This window comes from Schistocerca nitens, chromosome 5, assembly GCF_023898315.1.
Source record: "Schistocerca nitens isolate TAMUIC-IGC-003100 chromosome 5, iqSchNite1.1, whole genome shotgun sequence".
NCBI lineage: Eukaryota > Metazoa > Arthropoda > Insecta > Orthoptera > Acrididae > Schistocerca > Schistocerca nitens.
This window is the reverse complement of record NC_064618.1, coordinates 849,861,528-849,889,107: the sequence shown is the minus strand read 5'-3', so window position 1 is coordinate 849,889,107 and position 27,580 is coordinate 849,861,528. Positions and strand designations below refer to the sequence as shown.

The window sequence follows — 27,580 nt, the reverse complement described above, 5'->3', positions numbered from 1 at the left end:
GAACCTCAAAGTTTTTATTTCTTCTTCATGGATTTTAATTCCTACTCCGAACTTTTCTTTCGTTTCCTTTACTGCTTTCTCAATATATAGATTGAATAACATCGGGGAGAGGCTCTTTCTCCTGATAACGATGTCCTCTGAGTAGTCCCCGCCCGGAGATCCGAATGGGGGACTATTTTACCTCCGGAATATTTTACCCAGGAGGAGGCCATCATCATTTAATCATACAGTAAAGCTGCATGCCCTCGGGAAAAATTACGGCCGTAGTTTCCCCTTGCTTTCAGCCGTTCGCAGTACCAAAACAGCAAGGCCGTTTTGATTAGTGTAACAAGGCCAGATCAGTCAATCATCCAGACTGTTGCCCCTGCAACGACTGAAAAGGCTGCTGCCCCTCTTCAGGAACCACACGTTTCTCTCGCCTCCCAACAGATACCCCTCCGTTGTGGTTGCACCTACGGTTCAGCTATCTGTATTGTTGAGGCACGCAAGGCTCCCCACCAACGGCAAGGTCCATGGTTCATAAGTGCGAAGAACATATCCGAAATGTTTGCGAATCTTATATCTGGGACGGGAGCCCAGTATTCACACAGTCGGATGTGGGAAACTGCTCAAAAGCCGCGCCCAGGTTGGCCACCACATCGGCTCTCCGCCGACCTGGTTCGATCCTGTGATGGCGCATCTTCCCGAATCTCCAGAAACGACGTACTAACGCGCGCGGCTATCCAGGCAGGTGAACAGGTGCAGTTAAATACCCTGGAATTATTTTCGAGAAGAGGCTCGCATGAAGGCAGCACGAAATAATCAAGAAAGACGACGCAAAAGCTCGAAGTCCTCCACCCTCTGCTCAACTCAACTTCCAGCTGTCGGCAACTCTAAGACTTTATATTTACAGAATGCTCATACTACTGGTTATGGACTATGCCAGTGCAGTGTTGGTCCCTGCGGTAGCGACGCATCTAGTAGAGCAGCAGAATAAAGTACTCCTTAGGGTACAGCGTGTGCCTGCGAATTCCTCGGCATGGTACCTACTTGTTGCAAGAGGGGATCACCGGTTTTGGAAAGATCCATTAAACAAGCAGAGCATCGCATTAATAAGACTATTACCAAGGTCAAATGACTTCAGGGAAGTCTATAAGCGGCCAGCAGTCATACCGCACAAGCAGTAGAGCTACACGAAGCAGCTAACAAAACTAACACAGCCCAGACGATACAACAACGAGAAGTTAAACCTACCCTAATTTCAACACTGATCCTGGCAGGCAATGCTTACCAGTAAATCATATACAACAACGGTACTTATTAAACAGAATACTGCGAACCCGCGCGGACACAAGTGCGTGCTTGTGTGTGTGTGCGTGTATACAGAACCTGTCGCTAGGTGGCAGCATCTGCAGTGATATCTCTCACGATAAGTACGACAGTTCGGAACTAGGTGGCAACACGATACGCAGGTATCGAATGGAAGATGAGGAAACTTCACATGTGCGAGTAAATCGATCACCCACAGGTGAATCTTTAGCCGGTGAGAGTGTACTGGATGTGATCCCCGTGAGTCGATAGGTAGAGAAAAGATAAAGCGCGCAGGAACCCATAGCCTCGAGAGTGTAACATACGCTGTTTATTACATAGATGACAATTATCCAGTGGAATGTTAAGGCTAGCGCTAGAAATTTCTTGCGAAGGAAGTCATATTCACTTATCATTTTTTTGATCGTATCTACTATACGGATAAAATTTTGTAACCTCGACTGTAGAGAACTTCTATATCATTTTGTATTCGTTTTAGTTGTTTGCAACTCTGTGTAAAATGGGAGGCTGCAGGTTTTAGCAGCAAAATTTTACGAATGTGCAGCAATATTAAACATCACACAAAATCCGGGCATGACTTATAGTTAAATTGTGAAACCTATGAATACACAAAATGGCACGGGACAGTATATATGCTACTGCTGAGAAGTAAGTCGTCTTACAGGCGCAGTAACAGTGGTGCTGTATGTCTGTCTTCCTGATTAGCCCACACTGGCACTGCAAATACAGAAGAGGCACTTACATGTAGACCACTGAAGTGTTATGTTTGTCGCCGGCCAGAGTGGCCGAGCGGTTCTTGGCGCTACAGTCTGGAACCCTCGCGACCGCTACGGTCGCAGGTTCGAATCCTGCCTCGGGCATGGATGTGTGTGTTGTGTTGTCCTTAGCTTAGTTAGGTTTAAGTAGTTCTACGTTCTAGGGGACTGATGACCTCAGAAGTTAAGTCCCATAGTGCTCAGAGCCATTTGAACCATTTTTGTTATGTCTTCCGAGAGTTCGAAAGCCACGAAACATATCCAGCTCCTTCATGAAGCCTATACTCTTCAGCTGGGCCAACACAAACTATTGCTAGATTATACAAATACTTACATAAATACTAACACCTGTGTACATAACTTATATATCGGATGTAGTTTCCTCAAAAGGTATCTATTCGGTCTCAGTTGTTTGTGGTGGACAGTGCAAATTTTCTTCACTGTGCTGAGAGTCAGCTAAGACAGACGTTATCCCCGATGACTACTGCTGTGTGGTACCAAAACAACGCGGTAAGTGTCTGTCGCTAGCGTCGTAGGGTCGCCCAATGCGGTAAATGGCAAATTGGGAGCCCTTCAGAAGAACTGCGTGTGACCGCTACCAAGTGCTACATATAAAGGAATATTGGCGCTGGAAACAGCTTCAGTTTTATTGTAAATACTTTGTATCTATCAAAACATGCGGTGCATGTTAAAAGTCTGTTCTGTGACAAATACGAAGAGCTCAGTGATACTAATTTACGTGTGTAACAATAGGAATGTAGAGGGAATGTATTCAGTGACAAATCTGAAGCACTCAATTATACAAGTTTATATGTGCAATGATGGGAATGCGGCGAAAACTACGAACGCCGTCTGCTGGATGAAAACTATGACAACAAGTACTCCAAACCGGCATCTCACGACAACTAATCAGTAAAAATGCATCACATGTTCTAGCGAAATCATGAAAGCCGTCTGACGATGAATTGTAATGATTCGAAACCAGTAACGGTACTTTCTGAATAAAGGTACTTAAAATAAATTTGTGGCTGGTTGCTGTCTCAACACCATAAACATTTGTCACTGATAAATAGTTATTAGATGCACTGTCAGACACACAGTGGAATTAGACAGCTTCGTGGCTCATACCTGTTCGAAAATTCTGGCGCGGCAAAGACACACATCAAAAAAAGTTTTGCATCACCTCGGTTCCGACAGTTCCCGAACCTGTACAGAAAATTGGAACAGAGACTGATCTTCAAAACCACACATTGCACCTACAGAGGTGGTGGCACAGATTGCTGTATACACCGCTACCTCTAATACCCAGTAGCACGACCTCTTGCATTGAGGCATGCCTCTATTCGTCGTGGCTTACTATCCACAAATTCATCAAGGCACTGTTGATCCAGATTGTCCCACTCCTCAACGGCGATTCGGCGAAGATCCCTCGGAGTGGTTGGTGGGTAACTTCGTCCATAAACAACCCATTTAAATCTATCCCAGGCATGTTAGATAGAGCTCATGTCTGGAGAACATGCTGGCACCTCTAGTCGAGCGATGTCGTTATCTTGAAGGAAGTCATCCGCAAGATGTGCACGATGGGGCCGCGAATTGTCGTCCATGAAGACGAATGCCTCGCCAATATGCTGCCAATATGGTTGCACCATCGGTCGGAGGATGGCATTCACGTATCGTATAGCCGTTACTGCGCCTTCCATGACCACCAGCCTGATCGGGTTGCCTCCAAACACGTCTCCGACGATTGTCTAGTTGAAGGCATATACGACGCTCATCGGTGAAGAGAACGTGATGCCAATCCTGAGCGGTCCATTCGGCATGTTGTTGGGCCGATCTGTACCGCGCTGCATGGTGTCGTGGTTGCAAAGATAGACCTCGCCATGGACGACGGAGTAAAGTTGCGCATCATGCAGCGTACTGCGCGCAGTTTGACTCGTTACACGACGTCCTTTGGCAGCACGAAAAGCATTGTTCAACATGGTGGCGTTGCTGTCAGTGTTCCTCCGAGCCATTACCCGTAGGTATCGGTCATTCACTGCAGTAGTAGCCCTTGGGCAGTCTGAGTGAGGCATGTTATCGACAGTTCCTGTTTCTCTGTATCTCCTCCATGTCCGAACAACATCGCTCTGGTTCACTCCGATACGCCTGGACACTTCCTTTGTTGTCCACAGCTCGTGGTCGTGCGCTAGCGTTCTCGCTACCCACGCCCGGGTTCCCGGGTTCGATTCCCGGCGGGGTCAGGGATTTTCTCTGCCTCGTGATAACTGGGTGTTGTGTGATGTGCTTAGGTTAGTTAGGTTTAAGTAGTTCTGAGTTCTAGGGGACTGATTACCATAGATGTTAAGTCCCATAGTGCTCAGAGCCATTTGAACCACTTCCTTTGTTGAGAGCCCTTCCTGGCACAATGCGGACGCGATCGAACCGCGGCATTGACCGTCTAGAAATGGTTGAACTGCAGACGACAAGAGCCGTGTATCTCCTTTCTGGTGGACAGACTGGAACTGATCGACTGTTGGACCCCTCCGTCTAATAGGCGCTGCTCATGGATGGTTGTTTACATCTTTGGGCGGTTTTAGTGACATCTCTGAACAGTTAAAGGGACCGTGTCTGTGATATAATATCCACAATCAACGTCTATCTTCATAAGTTCTGGGAACTTGAGTGATGAAAAACTTTTTTTGATATGTGTATAGTTCCGCAAAACCGTAAAAGAGTGTATGTCGGCCCTGTGTATAACATGGGCAGATCGAAGGAGGAGTAGAATTACAGACAAGTTCCCCGAACCTCCTTCGGTTCGGGATTACAGAATATGTTTGAACCTACATTCTTGAAGTAACATCTGATGTGTACCAAGGTAGAGGAAAATGACCTTTTATGTTCTCTCTACATATGAAAGATAGAAGCAACAGTATTATTAGGCTGTCTGCTGACGATGTTGTTGTCTACAGTAAAGTATGGTCTCAAGATTATCGTAAGGAAATACTGAAAAAGTCAAACAGTATTTCCCCACGATGTACTGAATAACAACTCTTTTTAAATGTGGATAAATTCAAGATAATGCACTCAACCAATATAAAGGATCCGACGGTGTCTGGTTACACGATCAGCCTGTCCTATAATTTAAACATATTGGGACCTAACACAACGAAGGGATACGAAATGAATCAGTACAGGAAATCAGTGATAATTGAGACGAACGGAAGTCTTGGATCTGTTAGGAGGCTTCACTCAAGCAAGACAGTAGTCGCAGTTCTAGAATACTTTTACAGCGTTTGTAATCCTTAGCTAGTAGACATGATAGCAAACACGAAAATTTCAGAGTCGAAACTTTCTGGCAGATTAAAAGTGACCAAGAATCGATTTCGGGAGGATGGCCTTTCGCAGGCAAGTGCTCTACCAACTGAGCTACCCAAGCACGACTCAGAGCTGTACTCCCGCCAGTAACTCTCAGATTTCGCAGTTCTCCTGAGAAACTTGCGGGACTATCACTTGCCCGCGAAAGGCAAACTTCCCGAGCTCCATTCTCGCTCCAGCACACAGTTTTAATTTACATCTACATCTGCATATATACTCCGCTAGCCACCAAGTGGTGTGTGGCGGAGGGCTCAAGTCGCGCCAAAGTCATATTTCCCCCCCCCCCCCCCTCTGTTCCACTCGCGGATCGCGCGAGGGAAAGACGACTGTCTGAACGCCTCCCTTATCTTTGAATGATGATCATTACGCGATTTGAAAGTTGGTGGTAATAATATATGCTCTACATCCTCTGCGAAACTGGATTTCGGAATTTAGTGAGCAGCTCCTTCTGTTTAGCGCGTAGTCTATCTGCAATTGTGTCCCACTTCAAACTTTCTATGAGGTTTGTAACGCTCTCGCGATGGCTAAATGTACCAGTCACGAATATTGCCGCTCTTCTACATCTACATCTACATCCATACTCCGCAAGCCACCTCACGGTGTGTGGCGGAGGGTACCCTGAGTACCTCTATCGGTTCTCCCTTGTATTCCAGTCTCGTACTGTTCGTGCAAAGAAGGATTGTCGGTATGCTTCTGTGTGGGCTCTAATCTCTCTGATTTTATCCTCATGGTCTCTTCGCGAGATATACGTAGGAGGGAGCAATATACTGCTTGACTCTTCGGTGAAGGTATGTTCTCGAAACCGAGCTACTGAGCGTCTCTCCTGCAGAGTCTTCCACTGGAGTTTATCTATCTCCGTAACGCTTTCGCGATTACTAAATGATCCTGTAACGAAGCGCGCTGCTCTCCGTTGGATCTTCTCTATCTCTTCTATCAACCCTATCTGGTACGGATCCCACACTGTTGAGCAATATTCAGTGAGCGAACAAGCGTACTGTAACCTACTTCCTTTGTTTTCGGATTGCATTTCCTTCGGATTCTTCCAACGAATCTCAGTCTGGCATCTGCTTTACCGAAGATCAACTTTATATGATCATTCCATTTTAAATCACTCCTAATGCGTAATCCCAGATAATTTATGGAATTAACTGCTTCCAGTTGCTGACCTGCTATATTGTAGCTAAATGATAAGGGATCTATCTTTCTATGTATTCGCAGCACATTACACTTGTCTACATTGAGATTCAATTGCCATTCGCTGCACCATGCCTCTGTTCGCTGCAGATCCTCCTGCATTTCAGTACAATTTTCCATTGTTACAACCACTCGATACACCACAGCATCATCTACAAAAAGCCTCAGTGAACTTCCGATGTCATCCACAAAGTCATTTATGTATATTGTGAATAGCAATATGGACCTTCTCAATCTCTTGAATCAGACCCAACTGGTAACGGTCCCATACAGACGAACAATACTCTAAGACGACGAACTAACGTATTGGAAGCTATTTCCTTTGTTGAAGGACTGCATCGCTTCAGGATTCTACCAATAAACCGCAATCTAGAGTTCGCCTAACCTCCTTGCAGATCATTCCATTTGAGGAACCGCGCGACCGCTACGGTCGCAGGTTCGAATCGTGCCTCGGGCATGGATGTGTGTGTTGTCCTTAGGTTAGTTAGCTTTAAGTAGTTCTAAGTTCTAGGGGACTGATGACCACAGCTGTTAAGTCCCATAGTGCTCAGAGCCATTCCATTTGAGATCATTTCGAATAGTCCCACCCAGATACTTGACTGATTTTACCGCTTCCAAAGACTGATCATTTATCTTGTACTCATACATTAATGGGGATTTTCGCCTTGTTATACACAGTAGGTTGCACTTACTAATATTGGGAGATAACTGCCAGTCATTACACCACGCATATATTTTCTGCAAATCTTCATTGAGTTGTTCACAACTTTCGTGTGATACTACTTTCCTGTAGACTACAGCATCATCGGCAAACAATCTAAGGCCGCTTTCAATACCATCAACCAGATCGTTTATGTAAATCGTAAAAAGCAGAGGACCTATTACGCTGCCCTGTGGCACACCTGAAGTTACTCTTGTTTCTGTTAGAAAACTTTCTATCCAACCGCATATGTCATTGGATAGTCCGAAATCTGCCAGAAAGTTTCATATCAGCTCATACTCCGGCTTCAGAGTCAAAATTTTATTCTGGAATTTTTAGAGTCGCACTGTAAGGGTCGTGCTTGGTCAGTGTAACCCACACCAAACTGCAACGGACATTATCAGCGAAGTGAAATGATAATGTTTGGAGAAAAGGCCAACGTTTTTTCCCACATAACATTGTTAGACGAATTTGAAGAACCAGTACTAATACAAAAGATATCGAGCGCGTCACAATGTCATTCTTCCCTCGCTCCATACTAGAATGAAAAACGACAGAAAATAGCTGATATGGGTACAAAGTACGAGCTGCCTAGCACTTTCCTGCAGCTTTCACAGTGATTTTGTAAGTGTAGAAACTTTAAGGCGACGAAGGACTGCACTTTGATAAATAATATTTCACCGCCGGCAGCGGCTATAGTCATTCAATCGTTGTAACGAATCCCTGCTTGTGCCAAGCTTACGTTGTTCGTGTTGGGGTTGATATTTTCATCGACAGAATTCAGTTTACGGTTTATGATCACCAGACGTACAGTTTCCAGTCACCAAATTAACCTAAATGATATTGTATCGCACCAGGGTATAACAATCTGCAAGAAAACACGTTCGAACGCGGAACTGGCTTTCAGCATCTCATTTGTATAATACAGCTATGCATTTAACACCCCTCCCTGGCTTCTCAGAACATAATGTGGCATTCACAGGTTGCTCGTAAAGCTTATTAGTGTACGCGCGACTCTTCGTTTCAAAGTACTTACACATGCAGCACGCTGTACTGAGGCAATTAAAACGCATTCTATACTTAGGATCTTCCCTCAGTTCTAAGAGGCTTGCAAAGCTTAGCTTTGCTGGTACCTTTTAGCCACCGGGAGAAATTATCATTCCCAATGTCTAGAATTGGTTATGGGTTTGTATTCTCTTTACAAACAACAACTGTGAAGTATCTATATCTTTGTCTCAACGGCTCAATAACCTTCAGTTTTAGTCACTTGTAAAACAACGTTACTTGATGGTATAAACCGAACAGTTCCCCCACCTGAAAGTTGTTCTCCACTGACGAAGTAATAAGCTTCATCTTTCGTCACTAACAGAATTTTGTGAACGTGGCGATACTCTCTCTCTCTCTCTCTCTCTCTCTCTCTCTCTCACACACACACACACACACACACACACACACACACAAACAAACAAACACACACACACACACACACACACACACACACACACACAAACAAACAAACACACACACATACGCACATACACACATGAGCGGGCGCGCTCGTAGAGGTATATCGATAACATAAACTAAAACCGAAATTGATTATTCTGCCACCTAAAGCATTGACAAATTCACGCTTGTGTGAGAACTTCATATACTCGTAGTAGAAAAGATAAGTTATGAGACCAAAATCTCTTGTATAGAAAAGGCAATTGTCCCGACTGACGGACTCATCTTCGTCCAGCCCAAACCGGTAAGGATAGAAACTTGAAATTTGGAGAAGATGTAGACTTTATATTGTAGGCATCGTTTAAGAAGAGACTTTTCGAAAATCCTACCCTAAGGGGGTGAAATTGAGGATGAATGTTTTTTTTAAAAAAACATATTGCTATTAAGGCAGTTTTGAGGCTAGACATACGAAAATTGGTATTTGGTTTCTCTGTCAGAAGTAAAGAAATAAGTGTTTCAGCATTTTTGAAAAATTTTACGCTATGGGGGTGAAATAGTGCGTGAAAAGATTTTCTTTCGAAAATATGTCATTATTAAGGAACTACTAAGGTATTTTTAAAGCTATGTGTATGAACATTGGTAGCTGCCTTCTCAGTAACAAATAAAAATAAAATATGTTTTTGGAAACTCAACCCCTAAGGGGATGAATCAGGGGAAGAGACTCATTATGAAAATAGTTTATTATGGAAGCATTTTTAAAATCTAAATCTATTGAAATTTAAATTTGGCTTTTTGTTGTTGTTGTGGTCTTCAGTCCTGAGACTGGTTTGATGCAGCTCTCCATGCTACTCTGTCCTGTGCAAGCTTCTTCATCTCCCAGTACCTACTGCAACCTACATCCTTCTGAATCTGCTTAGTGTATTGATCTCTTGGTCTCCCTCTACGATTTTTACCCTCCACGCTGCCCTCCAATGCTAAATTTGTGATCCCTTGATGCCTCAAAACATGTCCCACCAACCGATCCCTTCTTCTAGTCAAGTTGTGCCACAAGCTTCTTTTCTCCCCAATCATATTCAATACCTCCTCATTAGTTACGTGATCTACCCACCTTATCTTCAGCATTCTTCTGTAGCACCACATTTCGAAAGCTTCTATTCTCTTCTTGTCCAAACTACTTATCGTCCATGTTTCACTTCCATACATGGCTACACTCCATACAAATACTTTCAGAAACGACTTCCTGACACTTAAATCTATACTCGATGTTAACAAATTTCTCTTCTTCAGAAACGCTTTCCTTGCCATTGCCAGTCTACATTTTATATCCTCTCTACTTCGACCATCATCAGTTATTTTACTCCCTAAATAGCAAAACTCCTTTACTACTTTAAGTGTCTCATTTCCTAATCTAATTCCCTCAGCATCACCCGACTTAATTTGACTACATTCCATTATCCTCGTTTTTCTTTTGTTGATGTTCATCTTATATCCTCCTTTCAAGACACTGTCCATTCCGTTCAACTGCTCTTCCAAGTCCTTTGCTGTCTCTGACAGAATTACAATGTCATCGGTGAACCTCAAAGTTTTTATTTCTTCTCCATGAATTTTAATACCTACTCCAAATTTTTCTTTTGTTTCCTTTACTGCTTGCTCAATATACAGATTGAATAACATCGGGGAGAGGCTACAACCCTGTCTCACTCCTTTCCCAACCACTGCTTCCCTTTCATGCCCCTCGACTCTTATAGCTGCCACCTGGTTTCTGTACAAATTGTAAATAGCCTTTCGCTCCCTGTATTTTACCCCTGCCACCTTCAGAATTTGAAAGAGAGTATTCCAGTTAACAATGTCAAAAGCTTTCTCTAAGTCTAGAAATGCTAGAAATGTAGGTTTGCCTTTTCTTAATCTTTCTTCTAAGATAATTTGGCTTCTCAGTTACAAATTGAGAATGACGCGTTTCACTGTTTTCGGAAATTAAACTCCTGTGGGAGTTAAAGGTAGGATGAAAGTTTTTATGGAAATATTTCGTTGTGCAAGCACTTTTGAAGCAAGACCTACGAAAATTGGTATTTGGCTTCTCTGTTAGAAACAAAACATACCCAAGTCACTGTTTTTGGAAATTCAACCCCTAAAGGGCTGAAATAGGGGGTGAAACGTCCATTGAAAATATTTCATTGTAAAAGCATTTTTAATGGTAAATCTTTGACATTCGTGTGTCGCTTCTCGGTTAGAGACGAAAAAAACGTGTTTCGGAGTTTCTGAAAATTCAACCCGTAAGAGAGTGCAATAGGGGGTTAAAATTTTTAAGAAAATATTTCGTTACATTAACAAAATTGTAAAGCTAAATTTAAGAAAAATGGTATTTCACTTTTCGGTTAGATATTAAGAAATATTTGTTACGGGATGAAAATTGCTATGGAAATATCTCCACAAGAACGCAAAAGGTATGATGGATTTCAGCTACCAGAATCACTTTTTGGTCGGAAGTACATTCGGAAAAGACCATGGTTATATGGCCCTAGTTTGTGAAAAGCTTAGAAGCTGTTGCAATTTGTGGACAACATAAAAATTCCATAAAACAAACACAAAAAAATGTCTGCAGGCCATACAGTCTACGGGAGACGAGCAGCGGTGCTAAGCTAGTTCAACACAGAGAGTTGAATTAATAGTAATCTACACATACGAAACAAAGCATGTACGTGTACGAGAGACTACTTAAGTCCTCGATTCGAAAGCGTTATCAGATAAAAATGTTGATCTTTGTAGACATTCGAGGTTTCCAGTTGTTATCATAACTCAGAGTACTACTTCCGCTATTTGCCTCATTGCCACAAAAGCAGGTCAAAGACGCAGAGTAAAACAAAATATTGATTTTAAGAGTGTGGGTCACCGCTAAGTGGAAAGAAACGATCTCTAGGACATCAGTCAACATTCAGTTATCGGCATGTAACTGCCGGCTGGCCGCAATAACACTGACCCGCAACATACCGACGAGGATTTCCTGGTGAGTAACGGCGCGTTTTCTGTGACGTCACTCAGTTAGCCACACTACATCTCAGTGCACGAAAAACTGAGCATCAAGTGTCCTGATACCACTCCACCCTTTGCTGTTTGAATTACGTTGACATCAAATACTGAAAATATGCCAGTATTGTTTTAGCCAACTTGTAGATTTTAATCTTAAAAATATATTAAAAGAAATTAAATTTCTTGTGAAGTCTTTATCTCCATGTTTCTTCTTCCAATAATTACAGTGATAAATAGTCGCCCTTAAGAAATCACTAAAACCGTTTTGGACAAGAGCTGGAGCACTACGCTATTGGTAGCCCTTAGTTGCAGCATCAGCCAATTTTACAGTATCTCCTGTTGCTCGCGTCTTGAAATGATTTATTCCATAAATTAAAACGACTGCGTTCATTAGACTGTCAGATCGTTCAGAATACATTAACTTTTAATGAGTCGCGAACGCACGTTTCTACTGTCTGTGCCACATTCTCAAATACAGTGTCACTCTATTGAACCAGTGACAAATAACGCCTATTAATCGCTGAAGACAAATTTCTCAAGAAAATTGTGGTGTCACCGCCAGACACCACACTTGCTAGGTGGTAGCTTAAATCGGCCGCGGTCCATTAGTACATGTCGGACCCGCGTGTCGCCACTGTCAGGATCGCAGACCGAGCGCCACCACAAGGCAGGTCTCGAGAGACGTACTAGCACTCGCCCCAGTTGTACGACGACATTGCTAGCGACTACAATGATCGAAGCCTTTCTCTCATTTGCCGAGAGACAGTTAGAATAGCCTTCAGCTAAGTTAATGGCTACGACCCAGCAAGGCGCCATTTGTACCATTGCATGTACCATGTACCTCAAGATAGAGTCTCACTTGTATCATCCAGAATGCTGTATACCAAAGGACAATATAAAAATTAAGTGTTCTAGTAGCTACGTTCTTTTCTTTATCACATTCATCACGTATCCTGTTTCAGACTTCGCGCCAGTCGGCGTGTGTGTACGTGTGCCCTTTCGACTACCCGTCTCTGTGGACTGGCTGCCTTGTCAGTCCACTACAAAAATAATCATCTACCATACGCTATTCTGTACGTATACAAGACACAAAGCGATGCTATTTGTCCTCTGGCGTCAGAGTTTGCAGCAACTGCAACTGGTACGCTTTTTTCTTCATCATGTCCACAAGCTCTTCCAACCAGACGGTTGTGGGTTGTTCAACTCTGCAAGCTACGTAAGGAAACCGTATGCACGCATTCAACCTTTTCTTCGGTTACTTTTGGCCATTGCCTAAATTTTTCGTTACGGAGACATCCTGCGGTTATAAGCCACGCCTACTACAGTACCTTAGGACTCGGTTCACATTCAGCACATCTTTATGAAACTTCGTCCTAAAGTGACAGTGTGAAATTCAACCACAACACAAGCTTTCTCACTGCTAACATATCGGTGCTCCCACGAGGATGAAAAGGGAAACAGTAGCAACAGAACAGAACTTTATGCTTTCTTCGAATAAAAGCGAAGTTCTGCAACGTTACGTCAAAAAACAGGACTATGGCATACTAGTCATTCGTGTAAACTTTGTTGTGTGTGTTATCGTATTCTGACTATTTGTGATCGTGTCATTTGAGGCGTAATTTGGGGATGAGCCCAGATTTTGCTGAAATCGACTGGCCAATGTACCAGCCCACGGTGGCTCATCCGCTGCGCGGATTCGATCTGGTTGTTGGTTCGCCGCGCAGATTTCGATCCGGGTCCGGCTCACGTCCCGGTTTTGCACGCCGGCACGCTGTACGATACGCTACACAATGGGGTCTCAGTCAAGGTTACGCCTACCTGAAAATGAAACTCATCACAGGACCACGCACTACGTCTCTCTTGTAATTATAAAGCAACTTCTTATGAGGAATTTTGCTAGCAATAAGAATGTTTTTAACAACGTTCACATAGGGAGGTGATAGCACAATAGGATCGAAGAACAACTGGATCAGTAACTGGGGGAATACTGACGAGGCTTCAGATCTTGGTGAAGCCGTACCGAACAGATAATTACTCTGAAATTAATGACGGCTTATTACCACAAACGAAAGAAACCTCTCTCAATTACATTTACAGTATTAAGAAGGCAAATAATTCTATCCATAGACCCTCACTGTTAAAAATTTTGAGACGTTTCGGACTCCACCCAAAATTAATTAAACTTACAGAACTTACCTTAACAAATACAAATTTGAAAATTAAGTTCAGAGAGGAACTTTCTGAATCATTCTTAGTAAAAACTGGTTTAAGGCAGGACTACGGCCTATCACCACTTCTTTTCAATTGCGCCCTTATATACATAATGAGGGAATGATACAAGGACAATCCAAATAACATTAAGGTTGGAACACAAAACGATGACATAATGTTGAACTGTTTAGGATTGGCTGATGACCTCGCTCTTCTCGCCAACAACATTCAAGAAACCTTACAAATACAATCATCATAGGAAATAGCCCAGTGTATTGCCCTTAGAATATCTTTTGAAAACAGAGGTAATGCTAACGGAGCAGCCACTGGCAAACAAAATTAGATTTGGACAACACGACGTAAGAATCGTCAAAACTTTAAATACTTGGGAGAAATAATAACACAGAACCTGAATGAGAAACCAACGTGGCAGAGTAGAATAAACAATTGATTAAAACACATCATGTTACCAAGAACACATTTAACAAAAAATGCCTCTCCATAGTCATAAAACTGAAACACTACAAACCAGTCACACAGCCGTAAATAACTTATGCTAGCGAATTTATTCTGACAACAACCAACACTGTAGCAAATAGACAGATTACTCAAAATAGAAAGTAGGGTAGTCACAACATGTACAAATAAAAAATATAAAAAAGATAGAGTTTGGAGAATTGCTTCAAATGAAACAGTTTATGCCGGCCAGAGTGTCCGAGCGTTTCTAAGCGCTTCAGTCTGTAACCGCGCGACCGCTACGGTCGCAGGTTCGAATCCTGCCTCGGGCATGGATGTGTGTGATGTCCTTAGGTTAGTTAGGTTTAAGTAGTTATAAGTTCTAGTGCTCAGAGCCATTTGAACCATTTTGAAACAGTTTATAAAGAAATAGAAACAGTGACACGTACAATGAAAAAGAAACGGATCTCTTTCCTAGGACATCTGACGAGGACAACAGAAAATAGAATTAGCAGGAGAATAATTGAGAATTTATAGAACAGTAAGAGAGGCATTGGATGGATCGTAGAGATAGAGGAGGACATCATGAAATTACAGACTACGATGGAGGATTTGAAAGGCAGGACAGACGCGCTCAAGATACTTCAGGACAAACAAATCTCACTTAGCAATAAAAATTAACACACAGAGAATAGGAAGGGTGATTTCGGATGACAGGAGAAGGGCACGATCTCAAAGAATGAAAAAATATTGGACCAACAAAAAACAGAAGAACTTAATTCATAATATTGACTGAAGTAGTCCAGTGACTCATAAATTTAGCCATTTATCGGTGTAATGATCACTTCTAACAAATCAGTGATGATTCCCGAAGGGCTGAAATTAAGCAAAAGTCGGAGATAAGTATTAAAAATTACCTGTAAAAGAGCTACGGCTTATCCCTCTTCTTGTTTAATTTGGCAGCTGCAGGGGTGATAACGGGAGGACGCTAGAGAGATTAGAATTTAACGTCCCTTCAATGACGGCATCGTCAGAGATGGAACATAAGCGCAGATCAGGGAAGGATGGAGAGGGAAATCGACCGTGTGATTTCAAAGGAACCATACCGGTATGAGAAATCACGGGAAACGCGAAAACATGAATACAGAAGCCGAAAGGGGCTTTGAATCAGCTCCAGTGTGTTGCCACTGCGCCACCACGCCCAGTGGCAATAATTGTGGGGAGTAGCGAGGCAAGTAAAACTGCGACGGATTTTTTGCTTGTCTAGTTATTAATTAGCGATCCAAACAGCGTGATTCATTTTTAGGGCAGCTATACGGATCTCCAAAAACAATGCCAAAACGCCCTCGCTTCATGAGATCCCGTAGAGAGGTTTGTGATTTAATCCTGGACGTTCTTTCACTGTCTGGTAATCAAGAACTGTATGGCACCATCTCTTCTCCCTTCACTTGGCATATTAAAGCGAGTAAAATTTGTTCTGGCTGTGAGAACAGCAGTGGGAACCTTCGTGTTGAGCGTCCGTTGGTGAGCCTGTTAGACTTCATGACACACGATTTTACCAAGTTTGCATTTTTATTGAGTACTTAATTTAAAGTAGTGAACTATGTTTCATTTAAGAACACGAGGAGGGCTAGGCATCGTTTACGCTATGAACTGCTCTCGCAGTGCGCATCGAGTTTCTTGCGTACAGCATACGAGTAACACCTATCGTCGTACCTTCCAGCCAACAGGAAGGAGATAAAAAGACACCAGAAAGCTCAAGTACGTACAGCAAGGACAAGCACCTATACGTGCGACACAAAGTTACGAATGTTTACTGCTAAATATTAACAACAGGTGGCGATGACCAAATACAAGAGCCAAAGGAAAACCTCTCGGTCATTTAATTATAATTTGACAAGTCTCATGTGGGGAACACAACTTACGAAACAAATGAGTGAACTATCGACGGTGGAGAACAGCTGGTCGTTGTCACAGAATACGACAATATCTTACTAAAAACACTCTGGTCAGTTTGCGCGAAGGTGCCGTGTGGATCACATCTCCGTGGCAGTGTGTAAGAACTGCATGTCGGAAAATTAGATTTTGCAGTGGTATAGATAATTAATCATGCCAAAGCCATGGAAAGCATGGAGATTGTCTCACGTCATACATAAGGTTGAATAAACCAAGACATTGGCGTAGTGCTTCTATAAGTGCATAAACCTTAGTTATAAACATTCGTGAAATAATGGTCGTATTAGGATCCATTTTGGCAGCTATTCTTTGCAGGGATGAATTTAGCTACAAAAGTTGGTAAGATACAGCGTGACACAGAATAACGGGAATGTTTGAAATGAGTAGTAGCAGCCATGGACAGGGGGCAGAACTGCAGGTTCGTGACAGTTAGCGGCTGAACAGTCTGCCATTTCAGTAATCATGGATCAGTGGTACGGACAACAGCGTGCGTTAGCCATAAAAATGTTTTATAAAAACAATGATAGTTTCGTAGCGGCGCAGAGGGAGTTTCGACGTTTTTATAATTTAGGACGTCATGATGCCGTTCCGTCGAAACACGCGATAAAATGTTGGATTATATCTTTGAAGAGACTGGGTCTGCCCTCAAGAAGAAACCAAGAGGACGACCGAGGAGTGTGCGTTCTCCAGCGAACATTGATGTTGTACGCGAGTCTGTCTTACGGAGCCCACGGCGTTCAATTCGTAAGCAAGCAGCATTGGTTGGAATGTCTTGGGAGGGTGTTCGTAAATTTCTTCAGATTTAAAATTTCATCTGTACAAACTACAGATGGTGCAACAATTGAAGGACAGCGATTACCTGTTACGATTAGGATTCTGTCAAAAATGATAACAAAATGAAACAATGACGATGAATTTCTAAACAAGTTGTGGTTGTCAGATGAGGCACATTTTCATCTCACAGGTTATGTGAATAAACAGAACTACAGTTACTGGGCAAACACAAATCCTAAGACGTTCATGAGCGCCCTTTACACGCTAGTAAAGTGACAGTATGGTGTGGTGTTTCATCACATGGGATTATCGGACCGCATCATTTCGCAAATGAACAGGGAAACACAATAATTGTCAATGCCGATCGTTACGTGGAGATGTTACGAACTTTCGTTGCACCTGCATTGAACAACTTTCCAAACGTTCAAGAAGCCTGGTTTCAACAGGACGGAGCGACATCACACACTGCAAGGCAATTAATGCCATACGTGCGAGAATTGATTCGGTAACATTCGCTGACCCCCTAGATCGCCAGATTTATCCGTCTGTGATTTTTTCTTGTGGGGCTACCTCAAGAGGGAAGTCTACACGAACTCTGGATGAGTTAAAACAGAGAATTCGAGATGCAACTGACAGTATCTCAGCTGAGATGTTGCAGCGGCCAATGAGGACTCTCAACAGCAGATTTCACGAATGTAGGAGGACGCCATCTAAAGGACGTAATTTTGAAAAATGATAAATGCCACCAATGTTTCGTAAATGGCAAAGTTGTAAGGTTTCAATTACTGTGAATGCAATTTCTTTCCTTCATCGCTTCTAGTTTTATTGGATTGTGGAAATGTTCCCCGACTCTCCAGCGTCTGCTCACGGGGTGCATGCTGTTGTTGCTGTTGTTGTTGTTGCTGTTGTTGTGGCCTTCAGTCCGCGGACTGGTTTTACGCAGTTCTGCATGCTTATAGATCCTCTACAGAGCTCTTCGTTTCTGCCTAACTACTGCAGAATACATCCACTTGAGCCTGCCAGAACGTGACGTACAGGCCTGCAAGTAGTGATAAGAGCTGCGCCATACGTCACACTTCCTGCAGATAATTAGCAGTAGCCAAGGCGCGGCAGGAAGTTCCCTGGGCGTAGCAGGAAGTAGCGCGCAGAAAAACAGCAATGGCGGCCGGAAGCAGACTCTTTCCAGCGGATCGCGCTTAGTTAAAACTATAGCGCGATCCTGCGAGCTCTAGCGGCAGCCAGGCGAACTACGTAGCCACTGGCGCTGTATGTAGCTGCAGCAGCTAAGTCAACACAGCCATGCATATACACCCACCCACCTCCCCAGGGGTCGGAACCCCTGCAACCCATAGATTGTTTATGATGAATAAATATTTAAATAATAATAGATCTAAAAGATAAGAATTTTAAGTGAAAGTAGAAGTATTCTTTTTACCTATCACTCTCCCTCCATAACCAAACTGATGATTCAGTGAATCCTCAGAACGTATCCTATTGGCCGAAACTTTCTTTCAGGCAAGTTTTGTCATAATTTTTTTTTTCTGCCCAGTGATATCCTGTATCTGCTCATTAATTACATAATCTACGCATCTATTGTCCAAATTTCTTCTGTAGAACTACATTTCAGAAGTTTCTATTCTCTTGTCTGAACTGCTAATCGTCCAAATTTCATGTTCGCACATGCCTACACTCCAAATACCTACAGATGGCTTCTTAGTACTTTCGTCTACGTATGTTTTCTACAAGCAGATCCTTGTAATGCCAGAACAAACCTATGGCGTAGTCAGTGCAATCTGTAGATAATTGGAGCTAGTGTCCCATCAAGGTATTTGCATTAAGGTTATGCAGAGAAGAATTCTGTCTGAGAAAGAAGTAAAGGAAAACTAGAAACAACAGAAAGAAGATTAACAACCAACAGCTCAAGAAAGCTGAAAAAAAGAACAGTGGAGGAGTTGAAAGAACTTCTTGTTTTTGATAGACTGAAGCAGAGCAGTTTACCTGGATTGAAAGTTGGACACCTGTTACGCTTGTGCAACATCCGTAACAGATTTCTACGTAATGACCTAAATTTCGGACCTCCCTCAAAAACAGCCGTTGCAGGGCAAAGAGACGGCGTACAGGAAATGGAAGAACTATCTATTTAGGAATCGTAATCTTACCGGGCAGTGTATACAGTATGAAATAAAAATATCGTACTGCGAATGAACACAAATTTCTTTTGTCAAAAAGCTGTCAGTATAAATCACAAACTACGATACATCCAGTTTTACTTGGAACTGCTTGACCAGCATACATTCAGAACTATGTGAGCTAACTGCACGATGAAAATAACTGGAAACAAGAGGCGGCAGCACTTCGAGTGCAGACCTATAGATGTATGATAAAATCTATGCAAAATATTTTTAAAATGTGAGAGAAGCATACTACTATACAAAATCTCCAGCAACTTCCTGGACTGTAATCGTCACTGCCTCCTTTCTATCCCCAGAATTCAAAGTTTTATCCCAACAGACGAAAGAAATTTATTTTTATCAACGTATTTTATATTTAAAAAAAACTCAGGTCATTGCATGGGACAAAACATTTTTCACGTTTCGTCTACAAATGTAGCGCATATGACATATTTATTTTAGTTTGAGATTTCTAGTGTATCTTATTACGCAAATTCTGCTTTTACCTCCAAATGTCGTGACGGATTCTAGCTCCTGAGTGAACGAGGTATTTACAGAAAAATGTAATATGGAAATAAAGAAGAAGAAAACCGAAATCCTTGTGTGTAATAAAGTGGCAACAGCAACAAACCTACGTCTGCGTGAGAAGCATATTAAGCAATCCCCAGCTGGAAAACAGAAACCGGTACTTCACGCTATGAGATGAAAAGCAGAATAGTAAAAACTAAAAGAGCATTCAACAACGCCAACAGAATACCAACATCGTAATATATTAATGTACAGGGTGTTTCAAAAATGACCGGTATATTTGAAACGGCAATAAAAACTAAACGAGCAGCGATAGAAATACACCGTTTGTTGCAATATGCTTGGGACAACAGTACATTTTCAGGCAGACAAACTTTCGAAATTACAGTAGTTACAAGTTTCAACAACAGATGGCGCTGCAAGTGATGTGAAAGATATAGAAGACAACGCAGTCTGTGGGTGCGCCATTCTGTACGTCGTCTTTCTGCTGTAAGCGTGTGCTGTTCACAACGTGCAAGTGTGCTGTGGACAACATGGTTTATTCCTTAGAACAGAGGATTTTTCTGGTGTTGGAATTCCACCGCCTAGAACACAGTGTAGTTGCAACAAGACGAAGTTTTCAACGGAGGTTTAATGTAACCAAAGGACCGAAAAGCGATACAATAAAGGATCTGTTTGAAAAATTTCAACGGACTGGGAACGTGACGGATGAACGTGCTGGAAAGGTAGGGCGACCGCGTACGGCAACCACAGAGGGCAACGCGCAGCTAGTGCAGCAGGTGATCCAACAGCGGCCTCGGGTTTCCGTTCGCCGTGTTGCAGCTGCGGTCCAAATGACGCCAACGTCCACGTATCGTCTCATGCGCCAGAGTTTACACCTCTATCCATACAAAATTCAAACGCGGCAACCCCTCAGCGCCGCTACCATGCTGCACGAGAGACATTCGCTAACGATATAGTGCACAGGATTGATGATGGCGATATGCATGTGGGCAGCATTTGGTTTACAGACGAAGCTTATTTTTACCTGGACGGCTTCGTCAATAAACAGAACTGGCGCATATGGGGAACCGAAAAGCCCCATGTTGCAGTCCCATCGTCCCTGCATCCTCAAAAAGTACTGGTCTGGGCCGCCATTTCTTCCAAAGGAATCAGTGGCCCATTTTTCAGATCCGAAACGATTACTGCATCACGCTATCTCGACATTCTTCGTGAATTTGTGGCGGTACAAACTGCCTTAGACGACACTGCGAACACCTCGTGGTTTATGCAAGATGGTGCCCGGCCACATCGCACGGCCGACGTCTTTAATTTCCTGAATGAATATTTCGATGATCGTGTGATTGCTTTGGGCTATCCAAAACATACAGGAGGCGGCGTGGATTGGCCTCCCTATTCGCCAGACATGAACCCCTGTGACTTCTTTCTGTGGGGACACTTGAAAGACCAGGTGTACCGCCAGAATCCAGAAACAATTGAACAGCTGAAGCAGTACATCTCATCTGCATGTGAAGCCATTCCGCCAGACACGTTGTCAAAGGTTTCGGGTAATTTCATTCAGAGACTACGCCATATTATTGCTACGCATGGTGGATATGTGGAAAATATCGTACTATAGAGTTTCCCAGACCGCAGCGCCATCTGTTGTTGACAATTGTAACTACTGTAATTTCGAAAGTTTGTCTGCCTGAAAATGTACTGTTGTCCCAAGCATATTGCAACAAACGGTGTATTTCTATCGCTACTCGTTTAGTTTTTATTACCGTTTCAAATATACCGGTCATTTTTGAAACACCCTGTAAATAGCAGGAAACAGTAAGAAACACATTTTCTTGGAGCGTTGTCTTATATGGCTAGCAGACACGGACAATAGGGCAGGCAGAACTGGAAAGATCACGTGCTTTTCAGGCACTGTGTTATAGAAGAGTACTGAAGATTTCATAGACAGAGAGGATGACCTTTGAAGATGTTTTCACGTGCATATGAGAAAAGAGAGCGTTGTGGAAGGCTACCAAGGAACGGAGGCACCTATGAACGAGACACCTATACGGACACTGTCCCTTCACTGCGAAATTAATAGATGGAAAAATGCCTGGGACGAATTGAAGAGGAAGTCTTCAGAACATCAGGTAGATAAAATAAGATCTGAATGTGACAACGCGGTTTCAACTAAAGGGACTTGCTGAAGATGGTGAAAAATGTAGAATGAGAATGTTGCCAACTAATGTACGGATTGAGAACAAAGGAGAAACTTCCGGTCTATAATTTACCAAAACTAGAGAGTCAAGTTGCGAAAATTCAGAATTCTGTTGAGATCAATCAGAATTGGGTGCTATTATCTCTTATTATTTTGCATTGTAGTAGTAATTTAAGAGCCTATATTAAGACTGACATTTCTCGCGTCTCCAACAATTGCACATTTCAGAAAATGATTAACGACATTGCAAAGCCACTTACTCGTAATGTTTTCCATTATGATTAAAAAAAGTTTATGGCCATACTCCCATTTTTTACACTTAACTATAATGTTGGTAGACACAGGATTTGAACTTTCAAAACGAAGTATGCGTTTAACTTTTCGTGTAGATAAAGGCCCAGGTCACAAAAGCAGGTTTTTAACTTATGTTCCAAGGTTTCTAATACAGGATGTTCCCAAACTTGCTAATTTCTATATCCCTAAAATAATTGATAATTTTGATACAGAAATTAACAAGCTAACATACTTGCATACTTCCACTCTCTGATATCATACGGAATAATATTATGGGGCAACTCAACACTTAGGCAAAAAGTATTCACTGCTCAAAAGAAACTGGCTAGAATAATGTGTGGGGCTCATAGTCGCACATCTTGTAGGAATCTGTTTAAAAGGTTAGAAATTCTTACAACAGACTCATAGTACATTTACTCAGTAATAAAATTTGTTCTCAGCAACACGGACCAGTTTAAAAACAACAGTGAAATTCATGATTATAATACCAGAAGAAAGAAATACTTACACTGTCCTCTGCTTAACTTATCCTTGGCACAGAAAGGAGTAAAATATGCTGCTGTAAAACTGTTCGGTAAATTACCATATGACATAAAATGTCTGACAGACAGCAGTAAAAGTTTAAAAAGTCAATTGAAATCATATCTCCTTGACAAATCCTTCTGTAAGATGAATTCTTGAATAGCAATAAATAGGTATACTATATGTATTTTTTGCCATTTAAGGGAATGGGGTAGGTAATAAAAAGTTTAAGCTTAGAAAAGGATTGATTCATGTGTGCATTTGTTGTGCACTTGACACGTTCTGCAACATAACGGTTACCGTCAGATTGATCAATGGAACACGTAAGTAACTAACTAACTTCAAATTAATACATGAGCTAGAGGACACCAAACACTCATACACCATAGCCACAATAATTAGAAATAAAATCTGTGCCGGCCGAAGTGGCCGTGCGCTTAAAGGCGCTGCAGTCTGGAACCGCAGGACCGCTACGGTCGCAGGTTCGAATCCTTCCTCGGGCATGGATGTTTGTGATGTCCTTAGGTTAGTTAGGTTTAACTAGTTCTAAGTTCTAGGGGACTAATGACCTCAGCAGTTGAGTCCCATAGTGCTCAGAGCCATTTGAACCATTTTTAAAATCTGTGAAATACTAAGCTCGAGTGATGGAAATTTGTGATGCTAGGGATGGTTTATATAGAAGATGGCTTGGCGTGCTAATTACAGCAGTGGCATTCGCAGGAAACGCTCAAATGCGCGACCGTTGAACTATATGCACTCAAATCATCGTCTGACCATTGACTGCCGTGTCCGTTCGAAGATTCCTGCCATGTCCAAAATGGTACCACAGTGACGGCAAATCTATCGACGAGGTGTTCTTCAGTTTATACGACGGTTTCATGCCGCAGCTGCTTCATGCGCCCGCAGAGGAACACGTGAGGTGAGGTGACCCGGCTGGCGTTCCACAGGGCCTCCTCAGCCGATCCTCCTATTCCTGAAGCTGGAATGGGCTGGCGCCCCACCGTGCTGGAAGTACGTCCTGAATCGTTGCGTTTCCAAGCAGACCTCAAAACCGACCATCCGTACGCAGAGCAGCTTTGAATATCTACATATTTCCAGTCAGCGACGATGACACAACAGCTCACGTCAGCGCTACTGACAAAATGTTCCATAACATTACATGGTGACTTCAGAGGCCATATGTTCCTTGTCCAATTATGCTTGTTTTGATGTCCTCTACCTGCTTTCTTGATTTGAACGAATAGTTTCAGAACACCATCCATACACATAGGATTGCAAACCTCCTTTCAAAACACATGATTTGGTACTAGAACACTACAGCCGCAATAATCATTAAGAAATAAATCTGCGAAATACTGAGCTGGAGTGATCTTCACAGATCGCAACAAGAACCTCAAAAATTGTGTGCTGTGTTGTTTGGCAGCATCAGGTATCAAAAAATGGTTCAAATGGCTCTGAGCACTATGGGACTTAACTTCTGAGGTCATCAGCCGCCTAGAACTTAGAACTACTTAAACCTAACTAACCTAAGGACATCACACACATCCATGCCCGAGGCAGCATTCGAACTGCGACCGTAGCAATCGCGCGGTTCCTGACTGAAGCGCCTAGAACCGCTCGGCCACCCCGGCCGGCCATCAGGTATCACTCCCCCTATTAACGTTTAGGATACTGTAGTAGAAAATAGTTTTATTTTGTAAGCTACACCCTGATCAGATGTATGTGTTACGGAATCTATAGAAGATATTCCACGATTTCGAATAATCACTTAAGAAGCGTCCTAGCATCAGTAATTATTCGGGCCCGTAGTGTAGGCGTAAAACGTTACTCGACAGGTTTCTGTATTCTCGTGTTCTAGTGTAACCGAAACACGTACAATGCTGTTTCTCTGACAAAGCACCAACGTATCGTTATGGATACCATCGATGTCCAAGAAATACGACAAGTAAGCTGCCCAACTAATGCTGTTCTCAACTCTCGAAAACCTACTACCAGACGTGCTGCACTTAAACGATACCAGGAAAGCACGAGCAACATGCGGAGTGGTGTGTACCACCGACTCACACGAAGACGACTAAGGCAACTATTCGCGATAAGGTGCCCCCTGAACAACTAGCTATCAGCTCCCACACTCGGCGTCGATAGTCGGGAAAAAAAACTGCATCAGACCGTCGACGATGGCAGTAATTACCTGATAAGTACTTGTATAAAATCCACCCCCCTGCAGTCGGCGGCATCGCATTGCGGTCTCCAGTTGGAAAGGTAAGCCGCTCTCCGCTCTGCAGTAGACTAGACTTGGCTTCCGGCCCGCGTTCCTGCTGCTCACTCGCCGCTTTCCTGTGCAGATGCGCTCCTTCCTGCTGTTCGCTGCCGTTGTGGGGCTCGCCTGCGGCGCTGCGGTGCCCAAAGGTACGTAATCGTATACGTAGCGCTCTGCTCTTATACTACCCCCGCGTAAAATTTGATTGTTTCTGGAGAACAGACACGACGCTGACGACCAGCGCTATGACATTGCTACTGTACCGTCAGGGGTGATTTAACTTAGAATCAGGTCCCCGATTATGCGCAGATCAAAATTCGTGATCTCCATATTATCCTTCTTTCCACTTAGCTAGCAGGCTTATATTGTTCCAAGAACAAGAACTTTCATAATATACAGCCACATGAAGGTCGATATTTGAAAGTTTGCAGGAAGCACGGCTGCTTCAATTACTCTCACACATTAGACATTCTCTTAAACTGCCAGCAGAGTTTGATTTTGGAAACGTTCCTGTTCAACATGCTCCGACATACGGTCATTCAGATACCTTACTTCCAAAAAGAAACAGTAGAGAAGCAAACACTAAAACAATAGTGGTAGCAACCTCACGAAGAAGTTTAAAAAGGTGACACGACATTGTAAATACTGAAAAAAAGCACTCCGTCTTCAGGCCACGAGTGGCCTACCGGGACCATCCGACCGCCGTGTCATCCTCAGATGAGGATGCGGATAGGAGGGGCGTGGGGTCAGCACACCGCTCTCTCGGTCGTATTCTTGACCGAAGCCGCTACTATTCGGTCGAGTAGCTCCTCGATTGGCATCGCGAGGCTCAGTGCACCCCGAAAAATGGCAACAGCGCAAGGCGGCCCGGATGGTCACCCATACAAGTGCCGACCACGCCCGACAGTGCTTAACTTCGGTGATCTCACTGGAACCGGTATATCTACTGCGGCAAGGCCGTTGCCATAAATACTGAAAAATCGTGTCAATAAAGCATTCCTAGGCGGTATAAGTATAGCCTGAGAAACAGCTTTAACGCTGTTTTTAACCTCACAGAGCAGGGATAAGGGTCAGTTAGTTTATTTATGATCTGTGATGCCTTCAGCTGACATTTTCTTTATTTAACGCACAAACCCATCTGAAGTCATCGCAGCTGCAGACCCTGTTTAGGTGAAGATTATAGTAACATACCCTGATCAGCCAGAACATTATGAGCACCGACCTACTACTGATAAAAACCCGTCCAGGCGACAGCAGCGTCACCTGGCGAGGAACGACTGCTAGTCATACGCACGGTGCGTGTAATATCAGTGAGCGTGCTGCCCGTGTGTAGAATGGGGAAGACGCGCGATCTATCTGAGTCTGACCGACGGCCCCGAGGCTCGGTACGAGTATTTCGGGAACTGCACGACTTGCCTGGTGCTCGAGGAGTGCTGTGGTGAGTGTCTTCACCACGTGGTGAAGCAGAGGTGAAACCACGTCCAGACGTCGTGCGGTTGGGGGGCCACGCCTCATTACAGATGTCGGTCGACGTAGGCTGGCCAGACTGGTAAAACAGGACAAACGGCGAACTGTGGCGGAACTAACATCAGACTTAATGCTGGGCAGAGTACAAGCGTGTCGGAACACGCACTGCACCGAACACTCCGCAGCCGACGACCCATGCATGGGCAATGTTAGCACCAAGACCTCGGTACGTACCACTGAAATGGGCACCTGACCATCGATACTGACCACTGGCGCACTGGCAGAGCGTTGCATGGTCTGTCGAATCCCGACACCTTATTCATCGTGACACTGGGAAGGGCGAAACGGTCGTCTTCCAGGGAAACAGCTCCTTGATACCTGTACTGCGCGACAGAGACAAGCTGGTGGCAGCTCGATTATGCTCTGGGAAACATTCACGTGGACATCCATGGTCCTAGTCCGTGTAAGGCACCATGGCGGCGAAGGAGTATCGTACGCTGGTTGCAGACCACGTGCATCCCTTCGTGACGATCACGTTTCCCGACACCAGTGGCATTTTTCAGCAAGATAATTCGCCATGTCAAAAGGCCAGGAGTGTGATGTAGTTGTTCGAGGAACACAGTGTCGAGCTCCGGCTGATGTGCTGGCCCCCAACTCGCCAGCTCAGAACCTGATCGAACATATCTGGGATGTGATTGAGTGTGGCGTCGGACCTCATCGAACCCCTCCCTGGAACTTATCGGAATTTTAGGTGACTTGTATCTGCAAATGCGGTGCCAGCTCCCTCCGGCGATCTACCGAAGTCTCAATTGTCCAATGCCATAACGAGTCGCAGCTGTTACCAGCGCTAAAGGTGGACATACCGGCTGTTAAGTAGATGGCCATAATGTTCTGGCTCATCAGTGTAGTTCTTTCGCATCTCAACACGCATTCAAATATTGCACGTCTTAACCCACTTGC

At 43.5% G+C, this 27,580-nt stretch overlaps 1 protein-coding gene across 29 annotated transcripts in view; it reads left to right on the top strand.

The window, feature by feature from the left end:
- LOC126260919 (uncharacterized) overlaps positions 1-27,580 on the top strand; it is a 239,964-nt gene that overhangs the window by 66,605 nt on the left and 145,779 nt on the right. The window lies entirely within an intron of this gene.